Source organism: Petaurus breviceps, unplaced genomic scaffold, assembly GCF_028583685.1.
Source record: "Petaurus breviceps papuanus isolate PSGF00001 unplaced genomic scaffold, PetGlider_PUasm1.0 227, whole genome shotgun sequence".
NCBI lineage: Eukaryota > Metazoa > Chordata > Mammalia > Diprotodontia > Petauridae > Petaurus > Petaurus breviceps.
Genome location: NW_027185896.1, coordinates 10,342,955 through 10,361,366, shown reverse-complemented (window position 1 = coordinate 10,361,366; position 18,412 = coordinate 10,342,955). Strand labels below are relative to the sequence as shown.

At 42.2% G+C, this 18,412-nt stretch overlaps 1 protein-coding gene across 1 annotated transcript in view; it reads left to right on the top strand.

Moving 5' to 3' along the window:
- The window catches only part of BSN (bassoon presynaptic cytomatrix protein), a 239,918-nt gene that overhangs the window by 153,796 nt on the left and 67,710 nt on the right, over positions 1 to 18,412 (top strand). The gene's annotated exons all lie outside the window — the stretch shown is intronic.

Sequence of the window (18,412 nt, the reverse complement as noted above, 5' to 3'; positions counted from 1 at the left end):
TGAGGCAAACAGGCTTAATTGACTTGTCCAGGGTCACACAGCTAGTAAGTGTCTGAAGCTGGATTCGAATTCAGGATTTCCAAGTCTGGCTCTCTCTCCACTGCACCACATGGCTGGCATATTATTAGGGACCATGGAAGCTTCATAAAGCTATTATTTCTTGGCTTCTTATGATGCCAAGAGAGGGGACATTGACTTGCCCAATCAGGTCAATTCTCTAAATATTTCTTAAGTACCTACTATGTGCCGGGCCTTGTGTTTAGTGCTAAAAATACAAGCATTCAAAGCAACATGGACCCTGCCTGCAAGGAGATTTCAGGTTTTCCAACTTGGGAAACAAGTCCCAGTCTATAAGAAACTTCCCATCTAAAGATGGCTCCTTGGTGTTCTTAGTAAGAATGGTAAGGGTCAGCTTTGATTGTTAACTTATACTCGCTGAGCATGTATTCTGTCAGTGTTAGTGTCTAATATAACCCTCAGTTACTTATGTGGTGCCTCTCACTGTGAGGAACATCTCCTCTGGGGAATAGGAGACTTTAGATACTAAGAGGAGAATCGAACCAGCATCGTCAAAGACCCTGACTGGGCGCTAGGAGGAACCCTAGAGGTCGTCCAGTACAACCCCTCATTTCAAAGAGAGAAGAAAACTAGGGGCGGCCAGGTGGCTCAGCAAGTAAGAGCACCGGCCCCAGTGTTGGGATGACCTGGGGGTCGAATCCGGGCTCAGATACTTAGCACCACACCCAGAAATAACTGACCGTGTAACCTTGCGCAAGTTACTTAACCCCAATTGCTTAAAAAAAAACAAAAACTGAAGTGGGAGGGTGGAGGGGGCAGTACATCTAGGTGGTACAGTATACAGAGCACTGGCCCTGGAGTCAGGAGGACCTGAGTTCAAATTTGGCCTCAGATACTTACTAGCTATGTAACCCTGGGCAAGCAAGTCACTTAACCCTGATTGCCTCCAAGTAAAAGGGGGGTGGGGTGTGATTTACCTAAAGCCAACACAGGTAGTCAGTGGCAGAACTAGAATTCACACCTAAAGATACCGATTCCAGATCCACGATTCCTACACTGACTCCTTTTAGGTCAGGGCTCAGTAGTATGAAGAGATTATTTGTAAGTGTGGAGAAGGACCCCATACCCAGTCCTGCCCACATGGGCTTCCCCATGCTTGGAGGACTGGCAGCCCGGGGGCTGTTGATGCTGGGACCTTGGAGTTTCTGGGCCTTTGGTATTTCAGGACCTTGGCCTGTCCCAGGCAGTGACGCATACACTACAATATTTAAGTCAGTGCTGGCAGAAGGGCTCCACAGGAGCTCCTGTGTTTAGCACCATGCTCAGAGGCTGCCTCTGTGTGTCATTTCTGTGATTTTTTGACTTAGACCAAAATGGAAAGATCAGACAAGGCATCTGGTGTGGTATGAATGACACATTGAGCAGAAACAATCAGAAGAGATGCTGGGGGTCCTTTAGCAGTGAAGAAAGTGCTTTCCACAGGCAGGAAGGGAGAGATTTTTCCTTCCCATGTCCCATCAGACTAAAGGCAAATGCCATCCCCTCTCAGCAGGGCCCTGATGACAGGGAGGCCAAGAGGGTCTGATGATGACAACAGTGATGATGATTAAAGCTAAACAGCTGTTCTTAGCTTTTCTCTGTATTTTCATTTCCCAGTCAGCACTGGTCTAGGGGAAAGAGCCCTGGATTGGGGGTCAAGAGACCTGGGTTCAGATGTGAGGGCTGCAGTTTCACCTACATAAAAAGGAGGAGGCAGACTGGTACAATGGGAAGAGTCTGAGGGCCTGGCCCTGCCATTAACTTCCTGAGTCACTTCCCCTCACTGTTCCTCAGTTTCTTCATCTGTAAAATGAGGAGGTTATTTTAATGATTCCTAAGTTCCCTTCCAGCCCTATGGTTCTTTAGACTATTAAGGTCCTTTCCAGTTCCAAGCCCTATAACCTATGACTTCTTGTCTGAATGTAAGACTTTTAAGTTGGCTGTTAGGAATTGTGATAAGAAGGTGCCCAGGCAACTGCACTGCCCAACACTATCCAATGATGATGCACTGAGGGATAAGGAAATAGCTAGGGATGTGGGCAGAGTGTGGGGGCAATGGGACAAGAGACTTCAGTCCCCACTGAAGAGCTGCCCTCATGTGATACCTGCCTCTGTCCCAGAGTGTAGCACCAATACGATATTCACAGCACCTATAGTAGCTATGAATATGCCGGCATAATTTTGAATTGCAAAATATAACAGGATCTCCACATGGAAGAAAAACCAAAACATTTATTCAGATACCAGAAAGCTAAAAGCCAAATCTGTCATAGCAACAAAGACAATGCAGAGGACACTGCCATCCCCAAGCCTTCCCCCTGCTAGAGCATTTCCACAAACAAACAAGGTTCTGACTGCCTGCTTCTTCTCTCTCCTTCAACTGTAACTGCTCTGAACAACTTACTCTGGTCTCTGCTTCACCCTTTCTTCACCCTCCTCCCCTTTTTGCTCCACCTGCTCAGCCAGCTCTTCCTACCACAGACGCATGTGACTCAGGCTTCCATGTGACTCAAACAGGTCACATAGTTCTATTAATGGATGAGAAAGATCTTCCCATTAAGCAAAAATACATTAACAATACAGAGAGGTCACTTCTCACTCCTAGAGGGTGACATCTGTGTTATCCCCAAACCCTGGGGACCGCCCCAGCCACACTGCCAGTCAAGTGGGTCCTGGGACATAGCCAGATGCTTTCCACTTCCTTTCCACTCCTACCTTCCCACTCCCCAGACCTAATACGGGTTGGAGAGAGAACTCAACTGTAGATCTCTCTAAATCAAGACACCACTTGACTCCAAGTCAAGAAAACACTATACATGCATGACCCCTAGTCCCTCCTACCCCAAATACCCTTTGTACTTTCTCCATCCTGCTTCCTACTACTGGGTTCTGATAGCTTCTACCTCCTCATGGGAGCCCTGGCCTGTTCCCTTTCCCCTTCCTGGATTCTCTTAGGACTATGAGGATGCCCTCCCTCCTCTACTCCTGACCCATCCATCCCCTGGAGTCCCAGACCCCCTCTGTGGTCTTGGCTTGGGGTGAGGAAGTAAAGGGAAGAAGGGGAGAGGGTGGACAAAATGCCCCGTCTCTAAGCTCCAGCCTTTTGTCGGCTCTCAGTTTTCTGCTTTTCCTTCTCATTATCATCTTCCTTCTACCACCTGAGATCCAGCTGGGGAAGAAGGTGCTAATGGAAAGCTAATGTTCCACCCATCCCCATTTACCCTGCTAAACACAGAAGCTTCTCTCTTGTTAAATACCGTACTTTCCACCTCCCTGTGCATCTGATCTTGGCTTTGAATTGAGTAAAAGCAATGCATTGAAAAGGATATAGCTGGTTTCAGTTCCCTACTAATGAGCTGGCAGCCTCCTGCCTCCCAGGGGGGGAGTAGAATTATCTGTCTCAGCCTTTCTCTGTCTCCTCTCTGCCACCAGGGAAACAGGAAGGCAGAGCATCTGAGAATGTTTGTGTGAGTGAGGGTGGGGGCGGCAGAGGGAGTGGGGGGGGCAGGTGAATATGTACCTCCCTCAATAGGTACAGATGTTTAGCTTTCTTCATTAGGTTGGTACCTGGTTGACTTGCTCATTCACTGGAGTCCACTGAGACTGTCAGATCTTTTTATACTATACTTGAATCAAGGTAGTGTATCACTTTGCCAGGTTATGACCCTCAAGATTAGATGGGTTGTTGTGCAGATCAAATGAGTTAACATATATAAAGTGCTTTTCAAACCTTAAAGCTTAATGTATGTAGTAGCTATTATTATGGCATCTTTCTTGAAAAGATGAATGCACTAAGAGTCAGCAGAACCAAGCTTGAGTTCTACTCTGAGCTCTCTGAACCTCAGTTTCCTCATGTGTAAATAAAGAGGTTCCTTTTATAGCATGGCATAGTGGATAGAGAACCAGTGTTAGAGTCAAGCTGGATGAAGAGTTAAAATAGTTTCTGAGGTGTGGAATAGGAGAGATGTGGGAACTCACAACAAACAGCCTTGATTTTCTCAGTAAAGTAGTGTGAGGCTGTCTACTGAGAGAAGGAATTATGGATGGGTTAGGGAGCTTGAGGAAAGAGGAGAAATTTTAGAACAGCCACTTAAAGGAATGAATCATCAACCTGAGAAAAATAAAAGGATTTATGTATATTGGGGGCCTCTAACCTTTTTGGAGGGCAGTCTGGTGATCCTATCTATGGATACCTTCTTGGAGTAATGTTTTTTTGGGTACCACTCTTTCTTTCCAGCTTAATCTCACATTACTCTCTTCCATGTTCTCTGTCCTTCAGCCAAACTGGACTTCTCTGCCTTCTAACACATAAATTGTTGACTTTCCTCCATATCTTCAATCAGGTTCTTCTCTGTGCCTGGAATATTGAATTCCTGCTTGTCCCTTTAAGTCCATCTCAAATGAAGTGTCTCCCAGGAAGCTTTTTTTGATTGCTTATTGGGTAGGGGCTTCCCCCTTAGAATGAATGCAAGTGTTCCCAAGTAGTGTATCTGTGAAAGACTTGCATTGTCTTGCCATTGCCAAGAGATGGTCCTTTTCACTTTTGTGGTGATCAGGTGGCATCAGCATCTTCCCTGAAGATGTTTAATAAGCCCGCATCACCATATATCCTGGCTTTAGAAATGAGCTATTTGAGAATATTAATGTCCTGGCCTGGCCTGGGCTTTTCTGGATTTAGCTGGCCCCATCTGGACCTTGTTCAATTTCTTTGGTCAAACCTCCAGGCAAATTGGACCACTGTTCCCCAACTCAACTGTTCCCAAACTCAACTCTCCCATCTTCCCCCTTCATTTGGTGTTTTTTTTTCTTTTTGGAGATTTGGGTTTGTTTTGGGTTTTTTTTTGGAGGGGGGAAGGCAAGGCAATTGGGGTTAAGTGACTTGCCCAAGGTTACACAGCTAGTTAAGTGTCAAGTGTCTGAGGTCGGATTTGAACTCGGGTCCTCCTGACTCCAGGGCGGTTGCTCTATTTACTGTGCCACCTAGCTGCCCCAATTTGTTATTTTTAAAAATATAACAAAAACAGATAAAATTAGTTTTTCCAAATAACATAGGATTGCACATGAAACTGTGAATCTCTATTATGTAGATTCTGCTTTAGCTTATACAGCTCTGCTTCATGCCTACAATATGCTCCCTCCTCAGCACCATTAAGAATTCTTATCTGCCTTCAAGACCCAGCCCAAAGGCCATCTTACCCAAGAAGCCTTCCTTGATTCTTCCTGTTGCTAATGCATTCTCCCCCTTCAAATGATTGCATGTTATTACTTGATTTGTGTACATGTAATCCTCTTTCCACCCCACTCCCCAATGGAATGTAAACTCCTTTGGGTAGAGATCGTTTTGTTGGTTTGTTTTTGCCTGGCTGTTACTGTTCAGTCATTTGTGACTCCATTTGGGGTTTGCTTGTCAAAGATACTGCAGTGGTTTGCCATTTTTTTTTCCAGTTCATTTCACAGACAAGAAAACCAAGGCAAACAGGCTTAAGTGACTTGCCCAGAGTCACACAGCTAGTTAATGTCTGAGGCTGTATTTGAACTCGGGAAGGTGAGTCTTCTTGACTGCAGGCTCATTCCTGACTCAATCCCACCCTGAACAAAGCATTTGTTTAATCGATATTTGTTGAATTGTTGATTAGACTCCTTTCCTACCTCCCATTCCAGGAGAAACCCAAGGCAGCTTATGTGAACTCCCCCTACTACACTAGCTAGCTCGTTTGTAAGATGTCCTGGAGATTGTGGGAAGGAAGGCAAAGGTACACAATTCTCATTCAGCCTTGTTAATTAAGGGAATCAGGCGTCAGTGTGTCACAGAGAAGGGCTCTCCAGGGGAAAATATTTCATTTTGAACCACTTAGCCCTTATGGTTCAGCTTTTTCATTTGCTAAGTAAGCATTTGCTTTCCCAGACAATAGTTTGAGTGACTGAGAAAATATATGTATCAGAACAACCTTTTTGCCCTTTCCCCCTCTTTCCCTTCCTCCTTACAGTCTATTTGTAGTCAGAAGGTGAGTATTGCTCCCTTGATCCAAATTTCCCTAATCCTACTGAGAGGGAAGACTGTCACCCTTCCAGCCCCCTACGTTCCCATCCTCACAGTCATCCTCTCCTTTGCCCTCCCCTATCCAGTCAGTTAACAACTCTTGTGGATTTTACCTCCACAACTTATCTCCCATCTGCCTCCTCTCCATTTACAGGGCTACCACCCTAGCTAAAGCTCTCATCCCCGCTCAGCTAGATTACTGCAATAGCCTCCTAATTAGTGTCTGCTTCCAGTCTTTCTTCTCTCTAGTGCATCCTTCACAAAGCAGCAAAGTTTAGATTCTGAAAACTCTAGTTTGACCTTGTCACTCCTTTGCTCAAGAAGCTTCAGTGGCTCCTTATTGTCCCTAGAATAAAGTACAAGCTCCTCTCTTTGGCACCGAAAACTCTTTAAAATCTGGCTCTAGCCTGTCTTCCTACACTGAGGTCACATTATATCCCCTCTCTCCTGATTCCCCTTAATTCTAGAGCATACCCTCTGTTGATTATTTCTAATTATTCTACATCTGTTTGTCCATAATTGTTTGCATGTTCTCTCCCCAATTATACTGTGAATACCTTGAGAGCAGAACTATCTTTTGCCTTCCTTCATATCCCCAGCACTTGGCATAGTGCTTGGCACATAGAAAGTGCTTAATAAATGTTTATTGACTGGAACATTTATTGACTGACTGACTGACTTACTGCCCCACCCAGACTAGACAATTTGCTGTTATCTGCACATTCCATTTCTAGTCTCTCTCCATGCCTTTTTAAGGACTGTCTTCCATGCCTGGGATGCTTGCCTTTCTCACTTCCATTCAAGGCTCACTCAAATGCCACTTTCTATGTAAGAGCTTTCCTGATATTCCCAAATGTTACCACTCCCCTCCTGCCACCAATTACTTTGTATTTACTTTTTGTATCTTCTGGTTTTTAGTCTTAAGAACTTGCCTGGAAAACTGAGGTTAAGTGACTTACCCAGGGTTACACAACCAGTATGCTTCAGAAATGGGGCTTGAACCCAGGTCTTCCTAGCTCTGAGGCCAGCTCTTTGTTTTTTTTTTTATTACTTATTTTTAACATGAATTTAAATTTTTTTTAAGTTCCAGATTCCCTCTCTCCCTCCTTCCCACCCCTCTTCCACCCATTGAAAAGAAAAGTATTATGATGTCAATTATACATGTGAAGTCATGCAAACATAACTCCATATTAGCCATGTTGCAATAAATAAATAAATGAATGAATAGATAAACAAAAAGCAAGAAACAAAGAAAATGAAATAAAGCATGCTTCAGTCTGCACTCATAATTGATCAATTCTCTCTCTGGAAGTGGATAGCATTTTTCATTGTGGGTCTTTTGGAATTGTCTTAGATTACTGTCTTGCTCAAAGTAGCAAAGTCTTTCACAGTTGATCATCATACAATGTTGCTGTTATTGTTTATAATGTTTTCCTCTTTCTGTTCACTTCCCTTTGTATCAGTTCATATAAGTCTTCCTAGGTTTTTCTGAAACTACTTCCACCCCACTTCCCACCTTCTTATAGCACAATGGTATAGCACATTCCACCACAATCATATACCATAACTTGTTCAGATATTCCCTAATTGATAAACATCCCCACAATGTCCAATTCTTTGCTACCACAAAAAGAGCTGCTCTAAATAGGTCCTTGTACAAATAGGTCCTTTTCCTTTTTTAAAATCTCTTTGGGATACAGATTTAGTAGTGCTATTGTGGGTTTGCATGATTTTTAAGCCCTTTGGGCATAGTTCCAAATTTTTCCCCAGAATGGCTGGATCAGTTCACAACTCCACCAACAGTGCATTAGTGCCTCTGTTTTTCCACATCCCCTCCAACATTTGTCATTTTCATTTTTTGTCATATTAACCGATCTGATAGGTGTGAGATGATATGTCAGAGTTGTTTTAATGTGCATTTCTCTAATCAATAGTGATTTAGAGCATTTTTCCATGTGTCTACTGATAGCTTTGATATCTTCTTCTGAAAACTGCCTGTTCATATCCTTTCACCATTTATCAACTGGAGAAGACTCTTATTTTTATAAATTTGGCTCTGTTTCTTATATATTTGAGAAATGAGGCCATTATCAGAGCCAGTTCTCTATTCATGCTGCCTCTCCCAATGCCAAAATCCTGTGTATTCAGTTATCTGTGTGCGTGTTGTTTTTCCCCATTAGGAGTGAGGTCCATGAGGACAGGGACTCTTTTCATTTTTTGTCTTTCTATTCCTAGAACCTAGCACAGGGCCTGGCACAGAGAGAATGCTTTGTAAATGCTTGCTGAAATTAATTGAATTAGCAGCAGGTATGTGCAGGATAGGCTTGACATGGCTCTCTACACATGAAGGAAGAAAGCCTTCTGAGGATAAAGCCTAGATCTGTAGTTGACTTTTGGTGTCCCTATCCAGGGGTATGCTAGTTAAATGTTTAATAACAGGTTTTGTTTATAAATGTGCACAGGACACATTTTTAAGCTTAAGTGGAATTATTAACATCTCCTGGACCATTTTCTTAAAACCAAACAGACAAAAAAACAATCAATCAAGCCCAGATCTGCAGTGTTCCCTGTTAACACTGAAAATTTAGCAGCTGGCTCTGGTGATCCAGTCCTGTCTCCAGCATATCCCTGTACCAAAAGCTTGTCCTTGTGACCTCAGTGATATTTGTGGCCTCTGCTTGAAGGATAGAAAATGAGTGTTTTAGGAAGGAATAATTCTGCATTCTAAGAGACCAGGGACCCAAAGGGAAGGACTCCTACCCAGCTGATGGGTAGGACGCTGTGATTTGAAAAGGTAAGTAGGGCTTTGGAGTCATTTAGGAGGCAGACTTCTTGTCTTCTTCTTTATAATCACTGGGTGACATTCATCCCTGCCGTGTCTGGTTGGTGTTCTCTGTTGTCTGCTTTCTAATTTCAGGGTGAGACAGGGCTAGGGGATGGGACACGAAAACTATCTTTAAGTATTTGAAAGGCTTTCATGTATAGGAATAACTACATGTGCTCATCTTGGCCTCAAAGAGCAGAATGAGGAACAATGGCAGTTGCCAAGAAGCAAATTTCAGGTACACAAAAGGAAAAATTTCCCAGCCATCAGAGCTGTCCAAAAATGGAATGGACTGCCTCATTAGGCAGCTAGAGATGCAGTGAATAGAGTAATTGGGCCTAGAGTCAGGAAAACCTAAGTTCAAATCTGGCCTCAGACACTTACTAGCTGTTTGACCTTGGGCAAGTCACTTAACCTATGTTTGCCTCCATTTCCTCATGTGTAAAATAAGATAACCCTTGAAGGTTTGTTGGGAGATAATATTTGTAAAGCACTTAAGATAGTGCCTGGCACATTTGTTGTTGTCATTTTTTCAGTGGTGCCCAACTCTCTGTGACCCCATTTGGGATTTTCTTGGCAAAGATACTAGGGTGGTTTGCCATTTTTTTCTCCAGCTCATTTTACAGATGAGGACACTGAGGCAAATACAGTTAAGTGACTTGCCTTAGGGTCACATAGATAGTAATTGGCTGAGGGTAGATTTGAACTCAGGGAGATAACTGTAGGCCCAGCACTCTATCCAATGTGTCACCTAGCTGCTGCCTGGCACATTGTAGGTGTGATATAAAGACTAGTTATCATTATCATCATCATTATGACATGTAGTAGGCTTCCCCCTTCTGTTTTAAAAAGAAATGAATAGGGGTGGCCAGGTAGCACAGTGAGTGAGAGCTCTGGCCCCAGAGTCGGGATGACCTGGGATCGAATCCAGGCTTAGACACTTAGCATCACACCCAGAATTAACTGGCCGTGTAACCTTGAGCAAGTTACTTAACCCCAATTGCTTAAAAAAAAAATAAAAAAGAAATGAATAACTTTTAATCTCCATGTACTCCAGTATATGTTTAACTATATAAATGGTAAGAAAAGATGGGCAGCTAGGTATTGCAGAGAAAGTGCTGGGCTTGCAGTCAGGAAGATTTATCTTCCTGAGTTCAAGTCCAGCCTTAGACACTTACAACTGCAAAACAATGACAAAAGAGAGGAAAATACAAACAAAATTAAACAATATGAAACAGTGATTGTAAATGACTGTCTTTTTAATTGTAGACTTATTTACAAAATGTCAAAAGAAGCAAAAATTATACGTGCTCTATTTAACTAGGTAGCAAGAGTTATCCAACAAATTTAATCTGGATTTTGTTACTGTTTAATATAATCTTTGAATTGCATTTTGTAATCAGTGTAAAAGATGCTGCTTTTTTGGTTCTGTTTTCTTCACTCTGTACCAACTTAACATAAGCCTCCCTATGGTCAAAGAGATCTATAATCTCATCCGATTGGATATCCCTTTAGTTGATGCATATGGCAGCTCATTCATGCAGCCCCATCCCACGTGATTCTTATCCATGTCCCCACATGTTTCCCAAGAGGACTACCTCTTATGCTGGGATCCTTGCTTCCTTTCTCCTGACATCAAAAGGATACTAATGGAGCACCCAAGCCTTCCATCTGTTACCTCACCCTTGCCTCGTGAATCTTCTTTTTTGATTGTGCTTTTCTCTAATGAAATCCTTTACCCTGTTCTTCTCTCAAGTCCCTTATTATTATATGATATAGCCTGTTAATACTCACCATGTGTTTCCCCTACTTCTTTCTTCATGATGCATGTCCTTTGGAGATTGTTGTGCTTCATATCTCCCAGCAGTATAACAACCTCTGAACACCTTCCCATATTTCTTTGAATGTGTCATATTTGTCATTTCTTATGACCTAATAATATACCATTACATTTATATGTTATAACTTATTCAACTGTTCCTCAATCCTTGGCCACATAGATTACTTATAGTTTTCTGTTTTGTTTTGTTTGTTACTTTGCAATTACAAATAGAGAAGTTGTTTTGTAAACAATTGTTAATAAAGTCTTTTGGGTAAAAACCTAATAGTAGAGTGGCTAGCTCAAAAGATATTAGCTTTTTGTAGCCCCCCCCCTTTTTTTTGCTTTTTGGAGGGGGAGGGCAGGGCAATTGGGGTTAAGTGACTTGCCCAAGGTCACACGGCTAGTGAGTATTAAGTGTCTGAGGCCAAATTTGAACTCAGGTCCTCCTGACTCCAGGGTCAGTGCTCTATTCACTGCACCACCAAGCTGCCCCAGCTTTTTGTAACTCTTATTGTAGAATTACATATTGCTTTCCAAGAAGACTGACTTTACTCAAAAGTTCTACCAATTATATATTCCTTTCTATAGAAGAGTTTAATCTAATTGACATTCATGGTTATACTTGCTAATTTGAGGATTTGGATTTTTATTTGCTTTATTTTGTCTTGGTAAATCATATCCTAAATAGTAAATGGGGGTACAAGTCACCTAATTTCACTAGTATCCATCTAATCTTAGTTTTTACATAGACATATACCTACAGCCTCCCCTACCAACACTAGGCACAATTCCCAAGTTTCTTTTATTATTGATACAAGATTTTCAGAACTCTTCCCCAGTCCCAGATAGAGATTGTCACCTCCTAAAAACCCTTTGTCAATTCTCCTCCCTCCACTGTTTTTCAGGGAGGAATACAGGGTAGTCCTTACCTGTCTTTTCTCCCACTTCATTCTTTGTTGGTCAGGTAAAAACTATTGTTTTTTTAATGTTCCTCTTACCCTCTCTTCTTATGTAGGAGTCATACTCCCCTTGGTGGACCTGGTTGGATGCCAGGCAATTGATATTAGATAGAATGCAGAAGAGAGCAATGTGCCCCCTTTATGGCGGGGGCATTTGAGACCACACAAAGCATAAGACACTATAGAGGTCGTCTGGTACAGGGACTCAGCATATGTGGACAGATTTTAGGGGGTTTGTGAACTTGGATAGGAAAACCAATTTTATCTTTATTTTCACTAACCTTTGATTTCCTTTGTGATCCTGTGTGTTTTATTGTATGTATTCAAAGATATTATTATGTTTGATAAACCCAAAGACCCAGCTTCTGGGATAAAAACTCTCTATTTGACAAAAACTTCTGGGAAAACTGGAAAATAGTATGGCAGAAACTGGGCATAGACTAATATCTTACACCATATACCAAAATAAAGTCCAAATGGGTACACGATTTAGATATAAGGGCTGATACTATAAACAAATTAGGAGAGCAAGGAATAGTTTATCTGTCAGATTTATAGAGAATGGAGTAATTTATGACCAAACAAGAGATAGAGAACATTATGAAATGCAAAATGGATAATTTTGATTACATTAAATTGAAAAGTTTTTGCACAAATAAAGTCAATGTGACCAAGATTAGGAGGGAAGCTGAAAACTTGGAAAGAATTTTTACAACTAGTGTCTCTGATAAAGGCGTCATTTCTAAAATATATAGAGAATTGAGTCAATTTTACAAAAATATAAGTCATTGATAAATGGCCAAAGAATACGAACAGGCAGTTTTCAGAGGAAGAAATTAAAGCTATCAATAGGCATATGAAACAATGCTCTAAATCACTCTCTATTAGAGAGATGCAAATTCAAACAACTCTGAGGTACCACATCACACCTATCAGATTGGCTAACCTGACAAAACAAGAAAATGATAAATGTTGGAGAGGATGTGGGAAAGTTGGAACACTAATTCATTGTTGGTGGAGCTGTGAGCTGATCCAACCATTCTGGAGAGCAATTTGGAACTATGCCCAAAGGGCTATAAAAATGTATATACCCTTTTACTTAGCAATACTGCTTCTAGGTCTGTATCCCAAAGAGACCATAAAAAATGGGAAAAGGACTCACATGTACAAAAATCTTTATAGCAGCTCTTTTTGTAGTGGCCAAGAACTGGAAATTGAGGGGATGCCCATCAATTGGGGAATGGCTGAACAAGTTATAGTATATGAATGTAATGGAATACTATTGTGCAATAAGAAATGATGAACAGACCGACTTCAGAAAGTCCTGAAAAGACTTATATGAACTGATGCTGAGTGAGGGGAGCAGAACCAGGAGAACATTGTTCACAGAAATAGTCAGTGTGTGATGATTGATTTTGATAGACTTAGCCCTTCTCAGCAATACAAGGACCTAAAACAGTTCCAAAGAACTCATGATGGTAAGTGCCATCCACATCCAGAGAAACAGCTTTGGAGTATGAATGTAGAGCGAAACAGACTATTTTCTTTCTTGTATTGTATTGTTTTGTTTTGTTTTTTTTTCTTTCTCATGGTCTCTTCCATTCATTATAGTTCATTTTTGCAGCATGATTAATGTGAAAATGTGTTTAATAGGAATGTATGTGTAGAGCCATATCATATTGCGTGTCATCTTGGGGAGGGAGGGGGAGAAAATTTAAAATTTATGGAAGTCAATATTGAAAACTAAAAATAAATTAATTAATAATTTAAAAAAGAAGACATTATTATGAGAAGGGGTCCCTAGACCTTACCAGACTTCCAAACCCCAAAAAGGTTAAGAACCTTTGACCTAGTGTAGCCCTTTATTTTATACAAGAGGAAGCTGAGCCCTACAAGGGGGAGGTGACTTGCCCAGGGTTGAGCAAGCTAGTAAATGGCAGAGCCAGGACTCAAAGCCATGTCTCCAATCTAGCATTTTTTCTCCTATGCCACACCCGCATGGGCATAGGGAGGAAGGAAGAATAATAGGAATAAAGTAGCTGAACTAGGGCCAGATTGTGAGAACCAGTGTGGATTATCATCCTCCAAGCCCTAGCACCTTAATCCTTTGGGTGCCATGGACCCCTTTGGCAGTCTGGTAAAGCCTATGGTCCCCTTCTCAGAATAAGATTTTTAAGTGCATACCATAAAAACACAAAGATTACAAAGAGAATCAACCATATTGAAATGCAGTTATGAAAAAAAATGTTATGTTCACAGATGCCAGGTTAAGGACCTCTGCTCTAGGGTACATGTGGAGTTTTGTATAGGGGATTCTTGTTCATGTATGGGATAGACCAGATAATTTTTGAGATTCTGTGATTTTGTAAATTTGACCTGATTTTAGATGTGAACACACATAGGACTGATGATATCTAAACTTTGCCAGAGAGATGAGAGAAATAATGATTTGAGCCATGGAAAGAAAGGTGGCTAAAGGGATTTTAATTGAATTCAATTTAATGCAACAGTCATTACCAAAGAAATAAGGCTGATCAGGATGAGTATGAAGGATCAGAGAGTGGTGGCCAGGGATTGTCCTACTCAATCTACCGATTCAGGACCACAAGAATAATGAATGGAACCCCAGGGAAGTTGGTTGTCACAATTTTATCATAAATTTCAGAGAAAGAAATGGATCAGGAGAGAGAGGCAGCAGAACAATCTGTGGTCCTGCCTTATGGTCAGAAAAGGCCAGTGAAGTCTTAAGTCCAGGCTGGCTATAGAGAAACATTTTGGGTATTCTCCACCCAGCCAAAGCAGCTCAGATCTGTACCAAGACTCACTCTAGTGTCATCTAGATCTTAGGTATCAAACATGCTTCCCACAAAGCCAGCAGCAAGAACCAGATCAAAATATAATTGGGAAATATTTTTTAAAAATAAAGAAAAATGCGATAGAACATAGATAATGTTAATATGTAATTGTCTGTGACTCTGACCGACAGGGGTCCTCATATACAATTTAGTAGCCCTGTCTCTATTTGAATTTCACTGGTCTAGACCATCTCCCTTAGGAGGAAGGGGGAGGGAGGAGTGGGAAGGGAAGACTTTTTTTCCTAGACTGGTAACCATTTTTGAGTGGAAGAGAAGCAGAGCAAATGTCCAGTCCTTGGTCCTTCCCATCTGGGGAGATGACATTGAATAGTAGTCCTTGATAAATATTGAATGAATGAAATGAATGAATGAAGCAGGCTGACTTCACGCTTTTTCTTTTAGAACTGGAAACACCTGTGTAGCAAACTGTCTCTGCTTTTGATCAGCATCCATCCTGGGACAAGGAATGGGGCAGAAATATGAACTGAACTGAGCCCTACAGGATGCTATCTGTCCCAAGAAAAGGGACTGACTTCTAACATTCCTCCCTCTGCCCCCTCAAAAAGTATTCTTTGGATTCCTGTAGGTGGGGGTGGGAAGGCAAACTGGGGGAGTTGTTTAAGACTCTCTATCTTAGTCTGGAGAGAGGCAGGAAATAGCTGGATCCATCTGGGCTCTGAGTCACTTAGGTATATTTCAGTCATTTCTTTGGGAGTTTCTATTTTGGGTAAGATGTCTGTGACACATTCCAGAGAAGAGGGGGGTACTGGCCAGGGCCCTTTAAGCTCTTGTGGTCACTGACTAAATCTTTTCCCAAAGTGAAGAACAATATGGCACTCTTTGCTGGGAGATGCCAGTGTCTTGATGGGCTTCTGAAATGATCAGTCAATCTCAAGTAAAAGCCATAAGGAGTGGACAGAGGAATGTTGTCATAATTTAAGGATCTTTGATTTTGTCAGTATGATGGCTTCCCTTCATTGACACAGATTAAAACCCCTGTTATACCTTAGGATAGGATCATAATAAGTGATTCTGCCATATAATTAAAGTCTAACTATATTTATATAGCATATATATGCATATATATATACACACATATATATTTGTTGTTGTTGATTCATTTCAATCATGTCCAATTTTTCGTGACCCCATTTGGGGTTTTCTTGGGGAAAATACTGGAGTGGTTTGCTCTTTCCTTCTCCAACTCATTTTACAGATGAGGAAATGGGTTAAGTGACTTGCCCAGGGTCACACAGCTAGTAAGTGTCTGAGGCCAGTGCTAAATTACTGGTGTGTCCTCAGCAATCCCCTCTTGAGATGCTGCTCAGTTCTCAATGAGGTGATAAGGTTGCCTTTCTCCTTCATCTCCTCACAGAGTCATGATACTTAAGCAGCCCCTCATCTGATGAGAATAAATATAGTGTTTCTCCTGGGGAGCATCCACGCTGTGAAGAAAAGGGGAAATTGATACTTATATCTCCTTGGGGTAGGACCAGAGACCAAAATCAGTTATTCTGCAAGTTGTTGGAGGGACCTGTCCAAAAGCTTAGAAGAGGTTGATACAGAGCTTTAAAAAAATGAGGTTTTTTTTAATGTTGAGCTATTTAATAATGAGGAAAAAACCCAAGGAATTTGATGGAAAAAATGTCATTGAGTCTCAAAATATCCCTATGCATATATTTAGTATCATAATTGGCATTGAGCTTGGCAATCATTTTTATTGTTTACATTGTTTTTGAGGCCCTGAATCAAGTTTTCCTCTGCCTTGGGCCAGATCCTATTTGAAAATTTGCAGATGTGTCCGTTTCTGCCTCCCAACTTTACCATAAAAATGTAGGTAAAGGTGACAGAAGCACATGTGTACTCAGTGACAGCTCTGTAGAGATCATCATGAGGACGATGTGACTGGGTTTGGGGCCATTGACCCAAAAAGGGTCATGGAAGGCTCCAGGAAGGAGATGAGATTGCACTAAAGTCTGAAGGTAGAGAGGTGCCTGACTTGATGGAGAGAGTAGGAAGGGTATTTGTGCCTAAGAGCAAGCTAGAAGACCAGCCAAATGATTTACTTGGTGGAGAGAAGTTCAGAAGAAGTCAGCCATCAGAAGTCCTTGTGGTTATAATGCACTATGTCTGTTGAATGAATGAGTGAACAATTGGACAGATGAACAATGCCGATGAGGACATAGGGAAGGGCCCAGGAAGGTCAAGTCTCCTGGGCAACTGGCCTAATCCTTCACTACACACACACACACACACACACACACACAAGGGGTGGGGGCGGGGGGAAGGCAGATAGGGAAGGAGGGAACACTAAGGCTAAAGAAACCAGGCAACTAGTCCCAAAGGAATGACATCACATCTGCCATCCCTCAAATTTTTTCATAGCCCCTCAAGTGAGAGTATTGGACTCAGTGACCTCTTAGACCTCTTCCAGCTCAAAATCTATATTTCTGTGACCTGGACCTCTCCTTTCCACATACCATACCCTTCTGAGGGCAGCTAGATGGTGCAGTGGATAGAGCACCCGACTTGGAATCAGGAGGACTTCAGTTGAAATTCCTCAGACATTTACTAGCTGGGTGACCCTGGGCAAGTCACTTAACCTTATTTGCCTCAGTCTGCTCATCTGTAAAATGAGCTGGAAAAGGAAATGGCAAACCACTGCGGTATCTTTGCCAAGAAAACCCCAAATGGGGTCATGAAAAGTTGGACACAACTAAAGCAACTGAACGGCAACAGTGCTCACCCTGGTCCCTTAAGGATTCTTCGAGGGGTGGAGAGCTATGTTAGGGGACGGATGTATCCTCCTCCTGAAGCGGGTGATGCTGCTGGGCCATCTTTGCCTTGGGCACAAAAAAGCATTGTCTAAATTGAATCGATGCCCCAGTAAGAATTGAATAGGGCCAGGGAGGTGACAAGGGAACGGAAGAAGAGTTTTAGGGGATAGGGACACTGACAGACACCTTGCTGGCAAAGGCAGGCAGGAAGGGATGAGGCAATGAATTTTGAGTATGCTTGGGAACCTGATGATGTGCAATTGAATGGGGAGGTAAAAATAGAAGTGGGAAAGAGTCCACTCTGGCAAATTTGGAAAATGCCCTAGTTGGGGAAAGGCGGCTAATCAGCCCTTCCCTGGACCAACTTGTCTCTTAGAGCTATTTTTTCTCTTCTGCTTCTTTCCACCAGCCAGCAATTGTGTCGTGCCCTTATTGAAAGTGTTCCTTTAACTGTGTGGGGCAGGGATGGAAGCAGCCATTGACAGTTAAAAGGAAAGGAAGGTGGGTTACTGCTGATAAGCTCTCTGCTCCAGGAGGTGGATACTGGTTTTAATTTTAGCAATTTAAAAGAGCATAAGAAGCCAGAAAAGGCTTCCTTCCTTTTTTGTCTGTGGAAGGAATGAATGGTAGGAGGCACTCCCACACACAGAAGGGAATTTTGACTGGGCCCAAGGGTGACTGTGTCCCCAGGAAGTTAGTGTAGTACCGTGAAGAGGGCACAGCATTTGGAGTCAGCCAGCCCTGGTTTCAATCCTTGCTCTTCTCCATAGTACCTTTGTGCCCTGGGTCAAGTCCCTTCCCCTCTCTGGCCTCATTTTCCTCATCTATAAAACAAAAAGGTTGAACCAAGACACTTTCTAAGATCTCTTCCACTACAGAACTATGAAGTACTAGAAGACCCTGGGGCCTGCTGGATTAGCTTAACTGGGGGTGGGGAACCTGTGGCCTTGAGGCCACATGTGACCCTCTAGGTCTTCAAGTGGGGCCCTTTAACAGAAATTATAAAATTTGGATTCAGAAAAAGGGCTCCATTTGAGGACCTAGAGGGTTGCATGTGGCCTCGACATCATAGGTTCCC